The sequence below is a fragment of the Pteronotus mesoamericanus genome, unplaced genomic scaffold (assembly GCF_021234165.1).
Source record: "Pteronotus mesoamericanus isolate MK-2021 breed Mesoamerican mustached bat unplaced genomic scaffold, CSHL_Meso_final contig_116, whole genome shotgun sequence".
In the NCBI taxonomy this organism is placed as follows: domain Eukaryota; kingdom Metazoa; phylum Chordata; class Mammalia; order Chiroptera; family Mormoopidae; genus Pteronotus; species Pteronotus mesoamericanus.
This window is the reverse complement of record NW_026555027.1, coordinates 37,400,567-37,427,474: the sequence shown is the minus strand read 5'-3', so window position 1 is coordinate 37,427,474 and position 26,908 is coordinate 37,400,567.

The window sequence follows — 26,908 nt, the reverse complement described above, 5'->3', positions numbered from 1 at the left end:
CACAGACAAGTACCTTTAGATGTATTTTGGTTATTAGTTATTAATCTAACCAGAGAGATATCAAACTACCCTTATTATTATGTAGCACTCTCCTTTTTCATTTTTCTGTAGAATCATCAAGATTTGTTAAATGCCTTGCTGAAGGCAACATTCATCATGGCTGTGATCTTGCCCTGATTATTATTGTCCCCAAGTTGTATCAGAAAACAAAATGAAATTGGATCTTAGTATTAAATAATTGACTTCCCAAGTGCCCTCAAACAATTTGCTAAATAATCCTCTCCATTAAGTGTGCTGTTCTTAAAGCAGGATTCTTAAACTTGGTGGTACCTTAGAATCACCTAGGAGCATGGAAAACAAACTGATTCCCAGGCCTCATCCAGATCAACGGAAACTGAATCTCTGCCAGGGGACTCTGAGCATAAGACTATCTTAAAAACTCCTCTGGTAATTCCAGAGGTTTCTAGGGCCTATTTGCCCAAAGGAAGGCACAATACCCCTAGTTGTTCAAGCTGGCTTCAGCTGAATTTGAAATTATTTATGTGGTACACTGACTTATGTAATTATTTTTTTCTATAATTTTTTTATCCTCACCTGAGGACATTTTTTTGTTTTTACTTTTAGAGGGGGAGGAAGGGAGAGAGACAGAAACATCAATGTAAAAAACCATTTATTAGTTGTCTTCCATATGATCCAGGACTGGGGATCTTATATGCCTGGACCGGAGATCAGATAACAACTCAGTTATGTTCCCTGACTGGGAATCAAACCTGAGACTCTTGGGTTATGAGACAAAGCTCCTGCTAACTGAGCCATACTGGCCAGGACTAAATGATTATTAATTGAATAATCAAATGATATTAATTAAATGATATGGAATCATTATCTTTTTAATTTTAATATTATATTTCAATTATATTTCATCAAGTAAGATGCCTCAGTTTGGCATTAACATTTATTTAACACTTTTTAGTAACACTTGGTAATAGCCCCATTTTCCAAAAAAAAAAGAATTTCACACTCAGAATTTGGGTGGGCAGAAGGACCTAGAAAAAATTTTAAACACAGTTATGTGTTTATTATATTCATAATAATATTTTTATGTGACATTTGTTTTCTATTTATAGAAGTAATCAATATTTTTCTCTTTAAAACAAATACTGATAATCAGTAGAAATACAGTTGTACATTAGATTGACAGTTGGAAAATAGGGTTTCTAAAATCTATATATCTGTTTTTTTCAGAAATACTGGGATGATATTTTTCAGGTCTTCTATTTTTATGTTTTCTCCAAATTGCACTTGAGTACTTCTGAAACAGTACTTAGTAAACTTGAAAGTAATTCTTCATCTAGGGCTTGAGACAGGCCTCTGAACGGAGCCTGATTCTTGCTTAGTATCCGGTCACCTATGTTAGTTTTCAATGTCTTTGGTCATCTGGTTTTAGCTCACAAATCAAACATTGATTCAAATTTTGTCTCAGTTCAATGAATTCCTTAATTATTTGCTTTTATAAAAAAGTGAAATCTGGGTAGGAATTGCATAATTGCTACTTTCCCTTAACTTTTCCCAAATTGCAGGTTTCTGTTTCTTATGTTCACACCTAGAATTAAATGCGAAAGTTCCTTTAGTCTCTTTTGCATTATTTTAAAATTTTACTGTATTTTAGAATTTATTGTATTACAGGTTTATGTCACTTTTAAATAGGATCTTTTAAATAAATCACTTTTGTATATATTTTCTCTCTTTTGCAATATTATTTATTGACTTTTCATAGAATTTAAGAGCTGAAGAGAAGTTTCAGATGTTAAATCTTACCTTAGAGATCATTCTCTCAAATAATCTTAGTTTATAGGTTAAGAAAATGAGAGCTAATAAAGTAGTAATAAATAAAAACTGCTCTTTGCCCCACAATTAATATTATAAAAATTTTACTAAGTGCTTTAATTTTATTATTATACCTAATACCCGTAAAAGTACTATTAAGTACATAGATATTATTTTCATACTCATGTTATGGGTAAAAACACAAAACTTGAAGCTCAGGAAATCAGCTAGTGGTTGTCAGATTTAGAATTTGAATCCTGCTCTGTTATTCTGTAACTACAACTCATAATTACTAGTACTGCCTCCATCTCAGTAGTAAAATAAATACATATATACATACATACAAACAAATTTTTTTAAAAAAGCTGTAATTGAAACAGTCCCAGCTAGCTACCACAGACCTGCTCGAATCAAGTCTGGCATTTTTTAAACTATAAACATTGCTTTTCAAATTCAACAGAGAGCTTTACATACAGATTGCCAGGATGGCATGTTTTGATATTTCCCCTTTTATTCTCATTATAGTCATTCAGACTTCTTTTGTATAGACTAACATGTTCATGAAACTATGTTATTACCTAGAGCAAAGTTTCTATTGACATTTTGTGCTGGATAGTTGTTTGTTAAGGGTGAGGGCCTGTCCTGTACACGGTAGGATGTTTAGCATCACCTCTGGCCTTTACTCACTAGATGCCACTAGTATCCCAAAGTTGTGACAACCAAAAATATCTTCAGATCTTGCTAAGTGCCATGGGGAGAGGAGGAGGAGCGAGATTACCCCAGGGAGAGAACCACTGTTTTAGAGATTTGGGTAATAGGATCACACCTTATTATGTTTCCCTAAAGCTATTTTCTGTGCATCTAAATCCTAAATCATCCTGTTATCGACATTCCATTCTTTGGGAATGATAGACTTTGAGAAGGCATAAGAAATTTTTTTTAAATGTTATTATTTATCATATTGCTTCCTCTAAATTTTTCCCCATATGAAGTGGTATTATAGCTACATAAATAAGATCATTTAGCACCATTCTAAAATATTTAAAAGAGAATTATTATCAAGTCAAAATAATTCAAGAATTTATCATATATTAAGCTTTCTTAAAATGGAATTCCTAGATAAACCCTATTACTAAGACACTTTGCCACTTTGCTTATTTTGTAATCTTTGGTAGGAAATCATTGTGGTTGATTAGGCAGGTGTACTATATTTCCAAAATAGAATGCCTTGTCTGTTCTCTGCCCCCCAATCAAATGTTTTTTTTTTTCCCCTGTAAGTGAATCTACAAATAGTTATACATAATCTTTACATGAAGATAGGCTTTTTCCTCTTATTAGGATTGCTACTCCTAAGCATGGTATGGTATAGCTTTCATTATAGCAATGTAGATCAATACCCCACCCCATATTTGCCTTCTCCATATTAAGATTTTATTTCATTTTGTTTGTTTGATTTTAAGAGTGCATTTATTAAAGCTATGGATGGCGAAACAAGGAAGGGTCTAGATCCACAGGGGAGAGCCTAAGCAGGGCTGCTTAGCTCACTGGGGACTCAGAGAAAAGGGGGCCGTGGAGTCAGGTTCAGGGGATTAGCCCAGGACGAGCTGCCACTGCCCGTTGCTCCCTTGTTTGCAAGTATCATGGGCACCCTAAGAATTTGAGAGATGGTATCCCTGTGAGGGAAGAAAGGCATGGGTATGCTCTGGGGAAGAAGAGAGCCTCATGATGATTTTATGTATTTTTTTAACTTTATTTTTATTGTTGACATTATTACAGATGTCCTCATTTTCCCTCCTTTGCCTACTCCCCCCACCCCCACTCAGCCCTGCCATTTCCCCTTCCCTCTGGCCATCACTGCACTGACATCTATGTCTATGGGACATGCATATATGTTGTTTGGCTAAGATTTTATATTTATTTCATTATACTTACTGTATTGCTAAATAGAAGTATAAAAGTGTTAAGTTGCATTCTAAATACACAGCATTTTTTTCCCCTTAAAAATAGTTGATATCTGCACCACTATTTTTCTTCTCTGTATTTTACTTGATACACATTATGTTAATTATTTTTGAGATTTCCTCATGATATTCACTTTTCCTCCTGAGATTTAAGAATCTTTTTGATTATGTTAGTAATGTCCTAAAAAATATGCTCTCCAGACCCATGAGATATAATTTGTTGCTTCAACAGCTAGTGATTTTGTTAGAATAATTATGGTCCAAAAAAACCAAATCCTGTTCTTTGATGCCATTTTTGCAACCAGCTGTTCCTTTCTCATATCTTCTCTTCTCTTCCAAAGGTATGACCTTCAAATGAGGATTAAAGATGAAAACACCACCTGGACTACATGCTTTTCAGTTTCCTACATAATACTTGAAAACCAGAGTGACAGGCTCTAGGTTTTTAAGCTCCAGTATTAGCCTCAGGTGTTTTAGCTCAGCTGGGTAAAAGGTTAATGAGTTTCCTTCTATCCCTTAGGGAAGTCTCTAACATATATCTTAATCATACTTTCCAAGAAAATAATAACCCATCCCCTGATTAACTGATTAGCTAACAGTCTTGCCCCTGAAGGGAAATCACCAAGCTCTTTATTTGATCTTACATGTATTCTTCAAACCTGGACAAACTTTTGTATTGTTATAGGAAATGAGGAATAAAAAAGCCAGGTTTTCTTTTGGTAGAAATATCTCCAGGTGCTATAGAGTTTCATTGATTAAGAGGGAGATATCCTCTCTTGATTTTCTTTTTTTTTTTTCTTTTGCCAACATTTTGACACTGGTCTCCATCCACCTACTGAGTACCTTTTTCTCAAAGCATGGCTCCTTGCATTATTTTCCTATATCCTCTCACAATAAACTAATCCTATATTTTACAGTGTTAAGTTTAATTTCAAGTAGTTTCCAATTTCCTTTTTTAACACTGCATGTTGGAGCGTTTCTCACACACTGAGAAAAAGTTAACATTTAGCCAACAGGTGTTTGGAAATGATTCTGTTACCAAACTAAAGGGGTTCATTCGCCTGTAGACATCAAAGCCCAATTAAATAGGAACAGGAATTTGCAGCCAAGGAAGTAAAGGCTATTAATTAAGATAATGGCATCACGCCCAGTGTCACATGTGAGCTCCTGCTCAAAGACCTGGCTTTCCAATGGCCTACACAAGACAGTTTATATATGGAGAAATATTAACCATGGTGACTAAGGGATTTGGGGGTCTGGGCTTTATTGACTGGTTGGGAACCAGGGAGAAAGTAGTTAATCACTGTATCAGGTCCTGATGTCAAATATGGCATGATTCTGTCTAGTTTCCTGAGGGTTTGGTGTTATGGTTCTGCTTTGATGAACCTGGGGCTGAAACGCAAACTGAAGTCCAGATGTCATCTTTAGTTTGTTGATACACCTTTTTTGTAATCAGCTGACCTGAGGCTTTGTTCTTAAGACAGTTTGTTGCTGACCAGAATCTGATCTCCTAAGGGCTTAATGATTAAGAAATGGAGAAGGACAGAAAGGAGGAAGGGTCATGTTAATGAAATGAAGTTTCTGAGTGACTAAAATCGCTTACTGCTCTTTACTTCCATTGTTTACAGCTCCTCAAAGAAGCATTTCTTATTTCACTTATTCTTACTTTCATCCATTCATTCCACACATATTTGTAGAGTGATTACTATGTATGTATCCATCATGATTCTAAATTCTGAGGATTTGGCTGAGAATTATAACAAGGACCATTCTCTCTGGGTGCTTACTTAATGTAAGAGGAGGCAGGCAGAGGTAAAGTACAATTAAATATATACAACAATTTCACATGCTGATGGAAGCTATGCAGAAAATGCAATAGGGTGATGTGGGGTAGAAAAGTAGCAGGGTACCTGTACTAGAAAAGTAGCTTGGGAATGCTGCCTTGAATATAATCTGGCCAGTTCTGTCTTTCTGATGATCTCTATAAATATACTAGCATGTTAGTTAATAGTGTACCTTAGTCTGGATCAGCCATATCTCTGTGATAGCAGCAAATAACTTTAGAACATCAAATTTGAGCTGAATCTGTTTGTGTTTATTTGCTAACTATTCCTAAGAGCTATTTCAGATTTTGGAATAGATACAGAATTTCACAAACTTGGAAATATAGGTAAATATGCCATCATTAGAAAAACAAACCTAGGTATCAGAAAAAAACCAAAAAAAATTCTGATTTTAAGTGGCTACATACTAGTTGTGTGTTTGGGCAAATTTCCTTAATTCTTAAAGACTTAATTTCCTCAATGATATATTAGAGCTGTCCTTGGTATGTCATAAATTTAGAATGAAGATAAAATGTATATCTAAATAAAACTTAGTACCTAGTGTAGTATATGATAGGTAAAATACAGGGGTGGGCAAAAGTAGGTTTACAGTTCATATGGAAAATAATACAGTAATTAACAAATAATAATATAAGAGTAAACTGTACTTTCATACTCACAACTGTAAACTCGCTTTTCCCCACCTCTGTTTGGGTTATTTATTGTTTTTATACATTTTTGTTCTATTACTACCTTGGTCTAGACAATCTTTAAGACAGAAATATTTATTTGTAGTAACATAACAGCTTGATTTTCTAGCACAGTCTCAGATTCATAAATTTTATTTCATTTGTAAGCTATCAAGTCTGGCTTAGTTTCTCTTGGTTTTCTTTTTGGAAAAAATATGACTAAATTATGATACTCCAAATACATTGTACTCTGTATTTTGATAAATAGGCCTTGCCTTTCCTGCTTTTTTGGCTGGCAGTACCACCTTCTCTACAGATGATTTAGAAGCCAGATGCATGGCAATTTGAGATGTAGATGCCCCCTACTGTGAAGCAATTATTGCCCTAGAGGCTCTTATGCTGCCTGGTTATAATTTTGTTATAAAGCAAACAAACTTTTTACTGTGGAATATAAATCAACCTGTAGCTACAGATCATTAAGGATGCAAATTTACATAACCATATTGGTAGACATGTTGTAATGGTCTGCAACATAGCCTTAATGGCAACAAATAAAGTTCAGGATTTTCTCCAACCACATTAATTATTGATGGAAGTGTATTTGCCAATCCCCATTTTATGTTCTTGTTGCCCAAAATGCAGGAAAAAAAATCCAGGAAAATGTTTTAAGACATGAGCCAAAGTAACTCAATTAAAATATTTAAACTGCTGAATAAGGAGACTTGGAAATGATGTGCAAATAAAAAAACACATTTGTAGAGTTTTAAGTTCAGTTTTATGGTTTTAGGTCAATACATTTTGGTTTAGAATTTGGTTTTGAAAGTGGAAGAACATGGGTGTGAGGTGAAAATAAGTTCATGATTTGGCCACATTAACATCTGTTCATGTTTTATCCCTGAAAATAGAAATATGGAAAACAGAAAATAGAAATAAGGGGATTTTGATTATCTTTTTACCTAATCATGACCTAAAAACAAGGTAATGTGTACAAAATTTTATAGTACCTTAAAATGTATCATCAACTTTAATTACTGTTTTAACTAAACTATTATATGTTTTAAAGGGAAAGAGTTGGTCTTGGTTTCCCTTTAACGTTCAGATAACTAGAGAGACCTCTGAAGGAAAAAAATACAATTAAATTTTGATTTTAAAAAAGCCCATATTTGTAAAATATCAAGTTAAATTGAAGGTAGAAGAGGACTTTGAAATTATAGGTTAGACTGGTGAACACAGAAATTTATTTTTAAATACAGCATATAATAACATGCTTTGATTTCCTGCTTCTTAAAGAGAATCAAACCTCACAGTGAAAGAAGAGGTTTTCTTCTGAAAGATTCATTTTGAAATAGATGCTATAAATTCAGATTTCTAAATTCATTTTATCTAAAGGGCAAAGCATTATTTTCATGAGTGATATATTCAAAACTCCAAACATAAAAAGTTTATACCTTTGGACAAAAAAATATTAAAATAATTATGATATGAAAAACTAACATCAGCAAAGTGAAGATTTTTAATATCAGCAAGACAGCACAGGAAGATACTTAAACATAACTTAAACTGCTTCTCTGCTGATCATTCATCATGAGGAAAAGAAAAGGGGGTGGGATCAGTAAGGAAGTAATGAAGAAAATATGTCTAACCATTTTTTTTTGTCAGCTACAACATTTCCTGCTGATCAAGCTGGATGGTATGAATGGCTAATGAGAAGACAATGAAGATTGAAGTGCAAGAAAAAATTAAGATTTGTCTTCTTTTCATTAGACTGTACCATAGGAGTATAAAAATAGAAGAGAAAAAGGCTTCACATGTTTTTTAGCTTCAAATGGCTCGTTTACTTCAGAAAGAAATAGAATGGGTCTGGTACGTACAAGCTTAGAAGTCGCCACGCTTTGCTATCAAATAAAAGCTGTACAAACTAAGAGGGCAAACTGCTGCTCCAAAAATCTGGGGAGACAGAAAGGCAAGCATCGAGAATCACAATTTTGTGGAGAGAAAACTCATGAGCTGAAATCTCTTTGAGAACCAGCTCTAGGGTAAGGAAAACAGAACTGTAGTTAACTGACAAATCCTGGAGGCTCTTTGCAGATTACTTGGAGAGTTAAAAGCTTCAAGAGGACCAAGTCATTGGGGACACCACACACACTTTAGTGAGTTTTGCCTCCCAGAGTCTATCTACCATGTTCTCACAGTAAATATCAAATAAAAATCCCCTTGTACTTCCAATATTGGGAGAAACCATTTTGAAATTCTCCAGAATATTCCTTGTTTCTTAACAAGGTCTGCTCTTAGGGAAAACAGAGTATATAATCTGCTTTTGTTTTATCAGAGTCTCACATACCCAAATCCAGCCATCTCTAGCTTTCCACATGGAGGCAGGAAAAGATCCAACTCCAGCTCACTCTACTCATCCTGTTCAAGGAGGAGGAAGCTGGGTGAGAAACACATGTGACATTCCCAGTGTAGAGATACAGGCTCACTAAAAGAATGAGACCTAATCATTGAACTATAGAATGCCTCGCTTTCTTCACATATTAGCATAACATTACTAAAAGTCTATTTACATTTTCTTTTACTCAGTAAATGATGTCTAGTTATCAAGACAAAAATTACAAGGCATACTGTAATTAAAAGGCCAAAAGCACAGTTCAAAGAGACAGAGCAAGCATCAGCACCAAACTCAGATGACAAGGATGCTGGAATCATTGAACTAAGGAAAAAAAAAGATTAATGTGCTGAAGGCTCTTACAGATAGTGTAGACAGCATGCAAGACCAGATGAGCAACATAAGCATAAAGATGGAAATTCTAAGAAAGAACCAAAAATAAATGCTAGAGATCACAAACACTTTAAAAAATATGAAGAATGGCTGTAATGGTCTTACTAATAGACTGACACAACTGAGGAAAGAATCTATGAGCTTGAGAATATCTCAAGAGAAACCTCTAAAATAGAGAAGGAAACAAAAAAAGATTGAAAACACAGAGGAGACTATCCAAGAAATGAAGGAAAACTACAAAAACTGTCACATTCATATAATGGAAATGCCAGAAGGATAAAGTAGACAGAAAGGAACAGAAAAAGAAAAAAAATCATTTGAAATAAAATGATTAAGAATTTTCCCAAGTTAATGACACCAATCTGCAGACCAAGAAAGTTCAGAGAACACAAAGCAGAGCAGGATAAATGTCAAAAAACAATTATGACTAAGAATATAATTGTCAAGCTACAGAAAAATCAAAGATAAAAATTTAAAAAAATCTATAAGAAGTAGGGATTGGGGAAGAACAAACACTTTAACTATAGAAGAGCAAAAATAAAAATTACATTCAACTCAGAAACTATGCAAGCAAGAAAAGAATGGAGAGCAAAACACAGTGCTGAGAGAACAAAACCCAACAATCTAAAATTCTATTACCTGAAAAATTATTCTTGAAAAGTCAAGGAGAAATCAAAACTTTTTCAGGCAAACTAAAATTGAAGAATTTTGTTGCCAATAAGCTTGCCTTGCAAGAAATGCTAAAAGATGTTGCTTAAGAGAAGGAAAATGATAAAGGTCAGAAATTTGTATATACATAAAGAAAAAAGGAGAATACTGGAAAAGGAATAAGTAAAGTTGAAATTTAAAAAGTTAGTTTTTAAAACTCTTAATTGATTTAACAGATAACAGTTTGTTCAAAATAATAATAATATCAACAAGGTACAGAATTTGTATGCTTATATAAACATATTGCATGTATATATTATGTACATATATGCTCATGTATATTTACATGTTAGTGAAGTGAATGATTGCAAAAGTATAAGGTATGTAAGAAAGATATTAGGATTATTTTGTTATTACATGGTATTTATACTGCCCGAGAAGTGGCATAGTGTTATTTAAAAGTGGATCTGCATTAGTTGTAAATGTATATTGTAAACTTTAGGATAACAATTAAACATGTAATAAAACAAAGGTAAATGATAGCCTAAGAAAGGAGACAAAATTTAATTGTGGGAACTTCCACATTTTGATAAAAAATATCTACAGAAGATATCTACAGATAACTACATACTTAATGGTGAGAAACTCAAAGCTATTCTTCTCAAGTAAAGAACAAGACAAGGATGTTTCCTTTTATAACTTCTTTTCCAAATTTTAACAGAAGTTTTGGCTGACGCACTAAGATGAGGAAAGGATAAACACATACAAATTTGCATATACATACACCCCCACACAAATTAAGGAGAAAAAAATAAAAGCCTTTGTTTGCAGATGACATACTGGTCTAAGTAAAAAATTTGGAAGAATTGACCAAGAACTCCTGGAACTAATAAGTTATTATAGCAAGCTTGTAGAATACATGGTTAATATACAGAAGTCAATTGCTTTCTTATATAACAAGAATGAACAAGTAAAATTTGAAATTAAAAATATAATTTGCATTAGCACCCCCAACATGAAATAGTTAGTAATAAATCTATCAAAATACAAGATATTTATGAGACTAATCATAGGATTATAGAATGCCTCCCTTCCAAAACTTTAAAAACCTAATGGACAAAAGCAGAGGAGAATAACAAAAAGGGGTAGATATTCCATGTTCACAGATAAGATGTCAATTGTCAATTGCCAAGAAGTCATTTCTTCTGAACTTGATTGCTAGCTTCAGTGCAATACCAATAAAAATCACAGCAAATTACTTTGTGGATATTGACATACCTATTCTAAAGTTTATATGGTATGACAAAGATGCAGAATAGCTAACACAATATTGAAGGACAAAAACAAAGTTCAAGGACTGGCACTACTTGACTTTAAGACTTACTATAAAGATGTAGTAATTAAGGCAGTGTGGTATGGGAAAAACAAAGACAAATAGATCAATGGAACAGACTAGAGGACTGAGAAATAGATTCCTATAATTGATTAATATTTGAAAAAGGAGCAAAGACAATACGATTGGGCAAATGCAGTCTTTTTAACCAGTGGTGTTGGAACAACTGGACAGTCACAGGCCAATAAAATTGGTCGCAGACCTTAAATCCTGCACAAAGATAAACTTATAATGGATTATAGACATAAATGAAAAACTAAACAACTTTTAGAAGATAAGAGAAAATCTACATGTCAGTATAAATTTTTCAAAACCCATAGAATGTACATCAAGAATAAGACCAAACGTAAACTATGGTCTTTGGATAATAATATGTTAATGTAGGTTTATCAATTGTGACAAATATACCACTCTGGTGTGGGAGTTATACATGTGTGAGGGCAGGGAGTATATGGGAAATATCTGTACCCTTAGTTCCATACTGCTGTGAACTTAAAACTGCTCTAAAAAAATAGTCTATTAAAGTTATGGTGGACTTATTGTAGTAATCATTTCACAACATATGTGTGTGTCAGATTATTACGTTGTACATGTTAAGGTTATAAAGTGATGTATGCCAATTATATCAATAAAACTGGAGAAAATTAGGGCAGAAAAATTATACCAAACCTCTTCTAAATAATAACAGACACTAATCCACACACGTTATGTTGAGTTTATCTCCAAGATCAGCCACCATAAATTCTCCAGGAATGCAAATCCTTTTGGTGAGATTACTTAAACTATTTTGGTTGTATTATTGTTGCTATTTGTTTGTAGGGTCAGATCTGAAATGAACGAATGACTAGCCTCTAAGATAACTCAGACAGGATATGCTTCTTCAGGCTCAGTTGGAATCAAATGTACACTTTCCTTTGTTTTTTTTTTTCCTTTCTTTATGAGTTATAAATTCTAAGATTCCCACTTAAACTGAAAGCTGAGAATCTCTGAAGAGAAGAAACTATTCAGGCCTTCAAGCTAAAAATAGATATTTTCAATGTCAATGTTACACCATGCCAGGAAAACTGCTGTTAACTGCTCTGTAAAGAAGTTGTAAAATTGACATTATATTTTTATATGTGCTGTTGAGAATTGTGACTGATCAAAAATCTTACCCTACTTGAAAATTCACAATTTAATGAACACTGGCAGAAGACATGAGACCCCTGGGTCAGAGACAAAAGATGGCCCTAGTCACAACATAGCAGGAGCAAGAGTATCATTGTAAGGTTCTTGGCACTCAAATTTCCACAGGGCAATGTGATGAGGGGCCAGGTGATGCCAGCACATCAGCAAGGTGGAATATGTTACACCTTGTGAAGGTATTTGAATAAGCTACAGATATTGCAAAAAGAGGATTTACATATTGAGTTTGAGCAGCAGTTCTTAAAGTTTGGCCCCAGATAGGCACCAAGTTCCCAGGTGTCTCTTGAGAACTTAGAAATGCCGATTCTCTAGCTTCATTCAAAACGAAGAGAATTAGAAACGTTGGGATTAGAAACCAGCAATCTGGGTTTTAACAAGCCTCCGGATGATTCTGATATGTACTAAACATTGAGAATCATTAAATTAAAGTAAAAGAAGAACACAAAAAGTATAATAAGTATACTCATGAAACAGTGGTTCTATTAATGGTTTTATGAAATGTTGCCTTTTACTAGAATAATAACTACAGCTATTGCTAGGCTATAAGTGTGTTTCATTCATTCATTCAATTGTTCATTTAGTCATTTATTTGTATTTGTGAACTCAATAACTATTACTTACGTGCTCATAATTTACAAGATAATATTTTATGTGATTTGGAGAAAGCAGTGAACAAAAGCAGTAATTGGTACGAAATGCAACAACGTTTAGATTCATAGTTATTCATAAATTACCAAGGAATTTTAACTTACGCAGAATAACAAAAATTTAAATATTGTTTACCCACCCCTAATCCTATATTAAGTTCCCCCAGATAATTCAAGCCAAATGAAGAACCACTCACTAATATTAATTGTGTTATTTAAGTGGCATAAACACATAATTATTGAATTGGATTATTGGCATTGTATGTAGTATGACATTAACCAATGTTCAGCCTTTATTCACAATACTGTCATGTTGCTATACATTATTGCTTATGACTTAACCCTTGATTTTTTAAAATAAAATCCAAATATTCTATACAAAGATAGGTACCTTGGGTATTCAAAGACATGTTTCTTGTTTCAACATTCAAACATGTCACTAAATTTATGATAAGTTCAAATATCTCCTTTTAGAACCTTTAAATGTAAAATCAAGATGCATCATTTCTAAGGAGGAGAATAGATAAGACTTCTACTGAAATTTTCTAAAGCTTCCTTCTTATATGATGCTAGAAGATGAAATAAGAAGGTCAGAAAGAATGTGGAGATTGGATGAACTTAGAGGAGAGTCACATTTGAAAAGAAAATGAAAGCTTTGATTTTTAGGTCCCTTTAAAAATTTTTCCTTTAAAATACCTAAAAAACATTATGTTATAACAATTTCAGAAATAGAAAAGATTTAAGGCGAATGTTTACATTTGTAGTGTTAAAGTCACTATCCTGGGATAAAAATGTGTTGATTTATTTCTAATTTTGCCTCCCATTAGTTACACAGACTTGAGGAATTTTGTACATAATTTCTGATCTGAAAATTTCTGTCATTCCTTATTTCAATGTCAATGATCTACTACCACAATAATACGGTGAGACAAAGAACCACAAAACCTTACTGGTATGCACAGTGATTTATTAAGCTCAAGAGTTTGAAGTTCAGAGATAAGCTAGGTGGTTCAGTTGTAGATGAGTTGGCTCTAGGCTGAGATGCCTGGGCTCTGCTCCACACTCTTATCTGTCTTGCGGGGTGGGGAGGGAAGGCTAGCTGAAACATCTTTTCATGGCAAAGAAAAGGGCAAGAGTATGTGACTGATACTTTACATGACTAGGTCACATGGGCGTACTGCCAATTTACATGACAGAGTTTATGGAAACAGAGAAGGAAGAAGAATTGGGGATATTTTACAGCCTTCCACAATCCACCCTGCAATACAATTGTTTTCAATCCTTGACATTATTTTTAGCAATATGTTTTTAAATTTTGCAATAAACCCTTTAAATAATAACTTGTTAAAAAATTTGAACAAACACGTTTCGTGAAAAAACTACTAGCTTTTCATTTGCTAGATTTGATGAAGAATGTGTAATTTACACAAACTTGATGTCTAAATTTTCTATTTACTAGCATGTTTTCATAGTAGTAGTGAATATATGAAAACCAGAAAGTGTGTGGTTTTTGCTTTAAAAACATCCTCATATTCTATACTTAATAATTGTTATTAAAGTGATGACTGAAAACAGTAACTTACTACCTGTGGTTCAAAAATATATTTCTTATGAAGCATAACTTCTCATTTAATTAAACAATTTTTTTGTGTAATGCATTTGATCATCTTCTTGTCTAAGCTTTCTTTTCACCTAGAAAGGTGAAACAATGGTAATAACAATTTGGTTCCATTAGCAGGAAGAACTTTGAAACAGTCAAATTATATCAGTTTTATTTTTTTTTGTATCATTAGATGTTTTAAATAGAAACTTAGACAAGTTAATACTGATTTAATTTTCTATCTAATTAAAATTTAAAATAAAGCATTTGGAAATTAATTTTTAAATATAATATTTTATAATATTATAATTTATACTGCAAATTAGGTAAAAATTCTCAATATTTAAGATAAAGTTATTTACTGTTAAAAACACAAATTTGCTGAAGAAGCAGATTGACATTGAAGCAAATAAATTGGTCTTAGTAATTAAGAAGCCAATAATTAAGAGCCATACATATACATGGACTTGCTTAAGCTTTAACATTCATTTATAATTCTTTCACCAAGATTTATTAAAATAAATAGAATTAACTTGATTAGATACAGAAAAGAATGCAAGTTTTTTTCCTTAAGAAACTCACAATATAAGGAAGATATGAGTAGATTAATGCATAACAGAATAACAGCATTTACAGTTACTATGGAGGTATGGGGAAGGAGTTGCAGGATTCACAAGATGTACTTAAGTTTATTTTGAAATGTGAAGAACAATTTCAAACAATGACTGAACAGAGGCCTAAAAGAGCAGTGAAGCCCTTCGAGAGTTGTATTGTGTCCCATTCATTTTGAATTATTAGTGTTTAGCACATCTGAGAACAGTTTTCCCCCTGAAAAATGGAATAAAGACTATTCCAGGCAGATGAACACTGCTGTGAGAGAGCAGGGAGTTTCAGGGACGTGCTAATTCTGCACAGGTTTTCTGGGGCCTATAAGAAGAAAAGACAAGTTGGAAAGCAGATATTGAATGAATTCTGGTAACTATGACCTCTGGGAGGTTTAGAGTTCTTCTTGAAAGTCACAAAGGTAACAAAACATTCAGATATCGTCCTTTGAAATAAATATTTTATAGTTCAAGATTGGAAGAAAAAATGAGAATGGGTGATTTCCATCAAGTATTGATCTAAATAAAATGTGGAAATGTTGCCTATTGATTTTTAAAGCTCAGGAAAGTGTTTAATAAATATGTTTAAAATTTTCTTTGGAAATGCCAATTTCCTTTTGTGTAATTATTTAAATAATATGAAACATTACTAGGTATTACATATAAACCAAATATTTTGACTGAATTTTTTTACTGTTTTAGTTGTTTGAAAATCAAATATACTAAACATAGTCTGATTCAGAGCTTGTACAAATAGTCCCAAAATTAAGTGAGGATTAAAAAAAGAGAACTGACACAGATAGCAAATATTATCCTAAAATGACATTTTTGAAGAATACCACACCTAAGTTATACTTTCACAAATATAGGTTCCTTTATAACTAATGTATTTTTCATTTAAATGATGGATTTTGGTCCAAGTGAATAAATTATATGAGTTTTAACAGATAAAATTGCAGCTATACTAAAAAAAATAAGTCCATCTAGGAAGATTTAAATAAAAATTATGTGCCGTAACGGGAAAGCATAACAAACTCTCTGCCAATGCAGAGGGAGTAGGCTTCAAACCCTTTATTAACTGTAAAACATAAATATCTTTTGAAGAGAAGTGTGAAAGGAAATATTTTAAACTACTCCTTTGGTTTTTAACCTTGGAAAAAAAATCAAAACCTGCTTTTATTGATGCACCAGTAGATCCATGATTTGAAAGGAACGGTAAGGTTAATACAATAGTCCTCATCAAAGTAAACTATTCCTTATTAGAAGAATACATCCAAAGTCATTTTCCAAAATATATCCAAAGTGTATTATAATTGACAAAGTTACAATGTAATGAAAAATTTTGACAGTATTCATTTATGTAGTTATTGAAAATTTTACAAAAATTTGCAGAAGCATACAAAGTTGATAGAGTCAAGCATACTGATACAGGTTATGGATTTCAGAACCCACTACCCCAAATTCAATGTGACACCTCAGCATATTTGAATTTAAGTGTAATAAGGAATTTGAGAAAATGGCAGAAGCAGAAAGGTCCCCCTGCCTTCTTCCCACCTTGCCCTTCTTCCTTGAAACAGGTCATAAAACCCTCAGGTGAGATGTGCCCTCTCTATCCCCAGAGGAAAGAACACTCAAGACAAAGGGGCACCAAAAGGGATCCAAACAGGCCTTGCTGTTTTGCCCTGGTCTCACCTACACTCACCTCATACTCCTTAACCTATCATATTTTTACAAAGCTGCTCACTCTTCATCAAATCTACCACAAAAATACGCATGCCTAAGTGTTTTTTAGGGTCTTCATTTCCTTAATCAGTCTCCTGTATCTTGTAAAACTTATATAGTAGATGAATATGTTTTTCTCTTGTTAATTTGTCTTTGTCAGTTACATTTCAGACTCACACAGGGACCTCGCACAGGCTCACACAGAATAGTCAGGGTTTTCTTGTCTTTTCTTGTCTTACACATGGAAGAAACTTGTATTATGGGGAAAAAAGAGAACAGGTGCCAAAAATAGAATTCAAAATTCACCAAAGGGTTTTGAAAGTAATATTACATTTAATTCTGTTCATAAATTATGATTATATCTTATAAATGTACTTTTTATGATATTTAATTACCTGATAAACTGTAATAGCTACTCTGCAACAATAATCAAGTCAATAATCTGCAAATTTGAAATTCCCTAAATGTGTATTTAAAGGATACACTATAATAGTTCCAAGACTTTTTGGTCTATTGGACCATTGACCTGAAATTTGCAGTCGTTAACTACTATTTACATGATAGGCTGGAAAAGCTTTTGCACCAATTCAATGATCTGTTTCTTCAAAATGCTTGAGCATATTCACATGAGAGATCATGTTTCTCCGTTTTTTAAAAAAATAGCTCTCAGTTTATATTTCCTTTGGAGCAGAAAGGTTATGTCCTATTTTTTCAGTAATGTGTAAAACAAAGATTGACACAGTAAGTTTTAGCAGGCCCGGTAGAGATATTATTATACTAAGATAACATTCTCATGTTTAAATAAACACAACTACATATTTATATATCTGACAAACCATAAATCTTGTATTTTAGTCCACCTTTTTGTCCCATAGTGTATTTACCTATAGCATACTACTCCTTTGCCCACATATTAAAACTACCCAGCTGGTCAATATTCACAAAACTGCTCCTTGTCCAGGTTCATGAAATTATGTCTTGCTCAGAAATCTTTTTGGGACATTATTTGTATCTTTATTTATTTTCTTTTTAATTATAACTTGTATCACAATTTTTTTGATCTGTCATCATAATCAGACTGTTTCTTTAGTCCAACTCCTGTCTTATTTATCAGCCAGGCCTCATTTTCCTATATAAAGTGTTAAATAATTATTTACTATACAGTATTATGTTACATTAAAATACTTTCAATAAATTAGTGACAAACTTTGCATCATTTTTGTTCCCATATCAATTTAATTTTCTTGTGTTAAATTATTCAAAAAACCATATCCATCTGACACTTAAAATATTAGTAATTCTTAGATTATTAAATAATAAATTATGAATTAATTTAATGATTTAATAATTATTAGCATATCCATCTCATACTTTCATACATTTATATAATAAAATATGTAGACCTTAAACTTTTTATTGCAGGTACAAATTGGTGTACAAATGTAAACTATACTGGTTTTATTTTTTTTAATTTTTAAATGAGAATGTTAAATTAGTTAAAATGCATAAAAGACTCGAGCTATATTCCTGATTTCAACTCATACTTTGGTGACTCCATTTTCCTTCTCTCTAAAACTCTTCAGAAAATGACCAAATGGTAAAAATATTATATTATACTCTGTATTTTGTTGGCTGATTTTTCTTGTTTCAATCACAGTTCACTAGTCTTTTTTGTTTTGTTTTTAACATTTGTTGAACATTTTTGAATATATATGTCAGTTGTTCTCTGTATTACTTTATTTATTGAATCCATAGTGAGACATAAAGAGAAGTGAGACAAAAAATGTTTTTTAAAATATTTAATTAACCAGTTTTTGAATATGTATGAGCATTATACTGTATATGTAGTTTAGTTGATACTATTTCAGACTAATATTTTGTTCTTCCTATTATTATTCAATGTCAGCTTATGGAGTTATTTTGACGTTCAACATTTAATGCAGAATATAATCCAGGTCAATTGAAGATTTTTATATTTTTTTCTGGGTTGTAACTGTTTAATATCTGTCACAATTAGGAAGACTTGGGAATCAAATGCATGAGCCAGTTTTTAATAGTGCTTTAAAAATAAAAGTGATTTTTAGAATATATAAATAATTTTAGTCAGGCTTCTAAACTTCTAGAGGGAGAACTGCTGATCTTTTGAACCCTCTGTTGATAAGTAAGCATTTTGAAACAGGTCAAAATTTCCACATAATTCTTGGCAGTATTCCAGGACATTAGATTTGGAAAAGTATAATACTGACTTTTATTTCTCCTCCTCTGGGTGGTAACAGAACTTGTAATATTTGAGAAATGTGTTACATTTCTGTTAGTCAGGGCTTTCTTGTCTTTTATTTTACTCAAACTCTACTAAAGAAAGTAAATACGACCATTCTGTTTCCAATTACAAAATGTTTCTACAGGGCATCACATTTATGCAGTTTCTTCCCCTGTTCTTACATAATATTTCCATTTCCATGTTTCAATTTCTTTCTTCTTATTCTAGTAATAATGCTAGAACCCCAGTAATGGAATAAAACAAGGTAACATCATCCAAATTACAATCTTAAGAATTAAAATTGCATTTTCACTAATTTCTTTTGTGGTGAATTTCATGGGGGATGAATTCAGTCTGTGGCAGGTCTCCCACACGTAAGCAGTTCTCCAAGCTTTCGTGGATTCAGCATAAAAGTAGACTCTTACCTCAAGCCAGAAAAGGGTGCTGATAAAGTAGTTCTAAAGCTTTAAATCTTGCATTATTTATGTACTACACAGCCCATGAAGAAAATGATCTGCCATAGTAATAAAGATGAGATAATAAATTCTTTAGCTTTAAGGTAACAAAATAAAAAGGCAATGACCTTTAGCTAATAATCTTTTGCAAGAAAGGTCAATAACCGCCTGGGGAAAAAAAAGTAAGTTTAAGTCTATTACTAAATTTTAAAAAATCTAACTCTGATAATGATTTGTCTAATTTTGCCAAAAGAAAGTGGATGTGAAGTTATAGCATTAATACAGTTTTTAGTGGTGCATATTTTAGTGCTCAGATATAAGAATTAAGATAGTATCATGGACAAAACCAAAGGGGAAGAGCTGAGGGAGGGAAGGTGGGAGGGGGCAAGGGAAAGAGGTGGGGGGGAGGCAGAGACAAATGTATTTAAAAAGTAAATAAATTAAAAAAAAAAGAATTAAGATAGTAAACTATCGTATTGGATACTAACAATAATTAGAAGTAATAAAAAGTTATCAAATTACCAAGTAGAAAGGGAAAAGCCTTAAATATCACTTAAAACCATCTGATTTTTCAGAAAACAAACAAACAAAATGTTAAGAAAAGCCAAGATTAGGTAACAATTCAGGAATTTATGAACCTATGTTAAGAAGTAAACATATTCATATTAAATGAGATTTTTTTTCTGTATCGGTGGAGACTTTTCATTTCTAAAATTGTTAGTGTAACTATCACAGTAAATATAAGAGCCAAACTGGTCTTGTCTTAAACATTTAAATACACATAAATTTTTGAATGGTTTAAAAAATTATGTTCATAATTAAATAAAAACTAAACAAAAACTCTTTATATGGTCATTTGAATGGAAGGCCATACCATGTGAGCTCCTCCTATGTGACCTTCACAAAAAAAAAAAAAAAGACAACTGTCAGTGGCCATAAAATAAAAACATTTACCTTTTTTTCTAGAAACTTTTTTTAATCAGAGTCATACACCTTTGTAATTCACATTAAGGTCATATCTATTCACAATCAAAGCAGTTGTTTTAGCTTGTAATTTCAGTCAAAATGATACAATCAGCTAGAAATGGACAAAAAAGGGATATATTTGCTTCTTTTTTGGAGCCTTATTTAAAAGCTTTATTTAATCTCTACTACTGCACATTATTACATAAAATTTTTATATATGTAAAATATACATTTAAGTTATAAGGTAATCCCATATATTAAACATATTATCAAGAACATTTATAATAACACAAAATGCAAGTACTTGAAAGACACAGAGGAATAAATATTACCAAGCATCCAAAAGGAATGTTTGAGGATAAATGAATAGTACATTTAGCAGAGACTATCATGACAGCTTTCAAAGAAAGAGAAAATACTTTGGGTTAATATATTTCTCACTGTTTGATGTGGGAAAGCAGTAAGTGTCTCCTCAGGAACTGAGTTTAAGTGGGAACTTATTAATTGAATCCAAGTTTTACAATTATTGAGTAACATAATCATTGTGGGAACGACATGTTGCAGGGGAGCACAGGTTATGGGAGCTCCTGGATCTGAGGGTGACTCTCCAGGGCCAGCTGAGGAGGGAGCAGGGCTCTGAATCCCACAGAGCCTGTCCCAGGGTTGTCACAAATTGGGGGAATAAACACGAGTTGTCGCATACACTTCTCTGATTGCCAGGAGAGGGGACATGACTCTTCCCTCTAGTGGAGAAGGTCCTGAGCCCCTTTTACCAAAGACTTTTATTAATAGGGTTATCAGTAGGGCCAGGTAATAGGAATGTGCAGCTTATCTCATTACATTAGTATGTGAATGTTTGCAGAAAATAGACGATGTTTTGAAGAAAAGAAATAGCTGGAACACACTGATTTACATGAGTCCGAGAGGAGACTAGTAAACATGAGAGCACCAGAAGGTATAGGGGTAGGGTCTGTGAATAATGCAAATTTCCTTCCCAGCCTGAGTTGGCTATCATAACTTTTGAGGGAGAAACAAAGCATGCTTTAAAGAATTTACTTATAGGACTGATTTCCTCTGGGAACTGCCAGATCTAGTTTAGGACTGTCTCCAGTATTGTTTTGAACCCGAGCCAGGTGTGGGGAGGGAACCTCAAAGTCACAAGGAGATTTCTGTCAGATAGAATGAGGACTGTGGCCATGTCCAAGCAGGGCCAAGGGGTGCAGGCCTTTTTGAACCTTTCTCTGTTTCCTCCAAGTCCTTGACCTGCTGCCCATACTGGCTGTATTTGGCTTAGGTCATCCTTCCTCTTGAGGAATCTTACCTGTCTTTGACTGACCAACCATCATAGGGCCAAAAAGTGTGATGTGAGGGAGGCAAGGGCTGTGCCCCTGCGGGGGGTACTGGTTTTGTCTCCTCAGTGGCCTGTTTTCCCAAGGCCTCCTTGATTATTTCCAGCCTTGGGGACCTCTCGCCTATCAGCGGGGCTACAGTTCTTGAAACCAGAAGGGGAGTTTCCCAACACATAATATATGGTATTGTTAGCATGTTTTTTGAAAAGGCATATCATTTACCCTCATTGTTCTGTATCTACTTTATTCTTCTAAATAAAATTTAGTAATATGTAAGTGAACTGCTAGATACGAAATCGTATTAATTTTTTATATTACCTTTGAGAAAATTGATATCTTCATTATATATTATTCTCACCCAAGAAAATAAAATGACTTTTTTTCCATATTCAAATGTTATTTAATATTCTTCAATAAGATGTTTGTAATTTTCTTTTCATAGATGATGTTTTGCTCTGCAATGTATAACAAATTATTATTTTGTTCACTCTTCTGAGTAAAATATGTTCTATTCCAAATTCCATTCCTAGAGTTATTACTAACATAAATGAAAAGTATTGTTTTTAATATTAATTATGTATAACCATATTATAATATAACCCTATTATTTTGTGTTAAAGGTTTTGGCGATTTCTATTTGCAAAAATCATTTTTAAAATTTACATTTCTCTCTCTATATGTGTGTCTTTATAAATTTTTTATATTATCTCCCTTCCAATTTTACAAAATTACTCAGATTTCCATTTATTCTATTGTTAAATATGGCTTAAAATTGTTTGAAGGTCTACAAATCCATCGCATATGAGATAGAGTTCAGTTGTGAACTGTCAGCTACCTATGAGTGTTTTAAGGTTTTTCTTTATCTTCCCTTTAATTGAAGGTCTTTGCAAGTTTTTTTTTAACATCTTTTTGGGTTTATTTTAGTAATTTAAGTTTAACTAGAAAATCATTCACTTTTCTTTAGATCTTTAAATTGTTGCCTAAAGAGTTAAGCATAGTATTTCCAATGTAGTTTAGAATTTCTTCCTTTTGCCTGACTAATCATTATCGTTTCTTTCCCTTTTTACCCCTGAGGTCATGTGACAACTTATCTATTTTCTTTATCTTTTCAAAAGAAAAAATTATTCATCTAAATGTTGTACAGTTTGTTCTCCTTGCTTTATTACTTTATTGATATGTTTATTGTCCTTCTCTTTGGTTTATTTTTTTTTAAATTTTAAGTGGGATAATTTTTTTTTTACTTTAGTTATAGTACTTATTAATGAAAGACTCTACATGATACAGTTTCCTATACGTACTGATTTTTCTGTGACCTAATATTGTTATGTCATATGCCTCTTTTTTATTGCTTTAAAAAGATTATAATCTTTTAAATTTTTATTGTCATCTCAATGATAATTGATAAAATCCTTCTTAATTCTCAGTGATTCAAACATTATATTTAATTGTATTTGGCTATAACCAGAAAATAAAGCCTACAAAGATGGTCATATTTTTAAACTTTTACTTTGCTATATTTTCGCTGAGTATTTTATATATATATATATAAATATATATATATATGCGCATAAGTGATTACATACATAGCACATACACAAGGAACTGACATAAAATCAGCACATGGGAGTGAAATTCATGACCAACAATCCACAAGTCTTCTTTGTGCCACTCCAGATCTATGCCCTAAACACCAAAGGTAACTATTAACTTGGTTTTTATGTCAGCCTTTAGTTTCGCCTGATTTTGACTTTTATATGAAAAGGAGGATACAGTATGTCTTTCTCAATGATCTTTCTCTCAATATCCTATTTGTACAATTAGTTCATGCTATTTTATGTTATTAGGGTTTGTTTATTATCATTGTTGAAATATATACAATTTTACTGTTTGAATATATTACAATGCATTATTTTTCTAACATGAATGGACATTGCTTTGTTACAAGTTTAGAATGACTACAAAAAGTGGTCTTTCTAAATAATCTCATATATGTATTTTAGTAAGCATAAGCATTAATCCAAAAGGAGTGAGTGGATAAAAAAGCTGTGATACATTTACGTAATGGAATGCTACTCAGCCATAAAAAAGAAGGAAATACTACCTTTTGCAACATCATGGATGGACCAAAAGAGTATTATACTAAATGAAATAAGCCACTAAAAGAAAGACAAATACCATATGATTTCTCTTACATGTGGAACCTAACAAACAAAATAGAAACAGAAGCATAGGTACATATAATAGACTGACAGCTGTCAGAGAGGATAGGGCTTGGGGGGGCTGGGTGAGAAAAAAGTTGAAGGGATTAAGCAAACATACATATATATCATATTTTGCCAAGTACAATGTGCACACACGTTTTTGGCCCAGATTTTCATGAAAAAAAACCCTTTCATTTTAATTTTTTAATTAAATATATTTATTTACTCATATATAGATACTTGTTTTTTGTATTATAAAGGGACTTTAGCATTTATTTTTGAACATATTATGGTACAAGAAATTTTATGTAACAAAGAATTACAAAACACAAGAACAGATACAAGGTATTTCAGGTACTATCCATGTATAGTGCACATCCTTATTTCTCCATCAAAAATTTGGGCAAAAAAAGTGCACATTATACATGGAAAAACATGGTATATTAAAACACATAGACACAGACAATAATATGGTGATATGGTGATAGAGGGCAAGAGGGGTGGGGAGAGGTGGAAGAGGGCAACGGGGGATAATTGGGGATGGAAAGAGACTTTACTTTGGGCAATGGACACACAATGCAGTAAGCAGATGATATTTTGTTGAGAGGTACAGTTGACACCTGTATGGTTTTGTTAACAAATGTCTCCCCAATAAGCTCAATATAAAACAAGCAAATAAACAAAAAAATATTTTGGAGTGAACTTTCTTAGCGAGTACCTCAACAGCATAAAAAAGATACAGTCAGAACCAAGAATACACTGATTGAAATAGAGAACAATGTAGAGAGAAACAGCATTAGAGTGGATGAAGTCAAGAATCAAATCAATGATTTGGAACATAAGGAAGCAAAAAATAACAAACCAGAACAAGAAGAAAATAGAATCCAAAAAGACAAGGATAGTGTAAGCGGCCTTTGGAACAACTTCAAGCATTCCAACATTTGCATCATAGGGGTGCCAGAAGGTAAAGAGAAAGACCAAGAAATTAGAAGTCTATTTTAAAAAACAATGAAAGAAAACTTCCCTAATTTGGTGAAGGAAATAGATGTGCAAGTCTAGGAAGCACAGAGTCTCAAACAAGGTGAATGTAAAGAGGCCCACTCCAAGACACATCATAATTAAAATGTCAAAGGTTAAAGATAAAGAGAGAATCTTAAAAGCAGCAGGAGAAAAGCAGTGAGTTACCTCTGTGGAATTCCCTCTCTCAACCCTCTCAATAAGTACTGGCAACCACTCATCTTTCCATTTCTGTAATTTTGTCATTTCAAGGACACTGTATAAATGGGTTCATGCAGTATGTAACTTTTTGACTTTAGCTTTTTGAATACACTATAATTGTCTGGATCTTAATTTATGTGTTTATGTGAATCAATAGTTCATTTCTTTTTATTGCTGACTGGCATTTCATGGCATGGTTGTACCACAGTTTTTTTGTTAGTGTTGTTTTGTTTTGTTTGTTTTTTTAAACCATTACTTATTGAAAGAAATCTGATTGTTTCCAGTTTGGGACTATTAAAAATAAAGCTGCTATGAATATCCCTGTACAGGTTTTATTTGTTTGCTATTTTTGGGGGGTATGTAGCAATTCATTTCTCTGAGATAAATCCCCACACCATTGTTCATATCCAAGGGTCATGCATATATGTTCCTTGGCTACTCCATTTCCTATACTGTATTTTGCATCTCCATGGCTATTCTATAACTACCTATTTGTATTTCTTAATCCCCTCACCTCTTCACCCATTCCACCACACCAGCCGCCTATCTGGCAACCATCAAAATACTCTCTGTATCCATGATTCTGTCTCTGCTCTTCTTGTTTGCCTAGTTTGTTGTTTAGCTTCAATTGCTGATAGATATGTATTTAATGGCATTTTATTGTTCACAGTTTTGATCTTCTTTTTCTTAAATAAGTCCCTTTAACATTTCATATAATAATGGTTTCCTGATGATGAACTTCTTTAGTTTTTTCTTGTCTGGGAAGCTCTTTATCTGACCTTTGGTTCTAAATGATAGATTTTCTGGGTAGAGCAATCTTGGCTGTAGGTCCTTGCTTTTCATGATTTTGAATATCTCTTGCCAATGTCTTCTAGCCTGCATAGTTTCTTTTGAGAAATCAGCTGACAGTCTTATGGAAATTCCCCTGTAGGTAACTGAACTGTTTTTCTCTTGCTGCTTTTAATATCTTTATCTTTAAACTTAGGCATTTTAATTATGATGTGTTTTGGAGTGGACCTCTTTACATCATCTTGTCTGAGACTCTCTGTGCTTCCTAGACTTGCATGTCTATTTCCTTCACCAAATTAGGGAAGTTTTCTTTCATTATTTTTTCAAATAGATTTCTAATTCCCTGATCTTTCTCTTCACCTTCTGACACCTGTATGATGCTAATGTTGGAATATTTGAAGTTGTTCCAGAGGGTGCTTACACTATCCTCATTATTTTTGGAATCTTTTTTCCTCTTATTGTTCAGATTAGAGTTTTGTTTTTTTTTCCTTCCTTTTGTTCAAAATCATTGGTTTGAATCTCAGCTTCATCCACTCTACTGTTGTTTCCCTGTAAATTGTTCTTTATTTCAATCAGTGTATCATTTCTGACTGGATCTTTTTTTATGCTGTTGAGGTCCTCACTAAGTTCCTTGAGCATCCTTATAACCAGTATTTTGAAGTCTGCATCTAATAGATTGCTTATCTCTATTTTGTTTTGTTCTTTTTCTGGAATTTTGATCTGGTCTTTCATTCAAGCCATGTTTCTTTGTCTCCTCATTTTGGCAGACTTCCTGTGCTTCTTTCTATGTATTA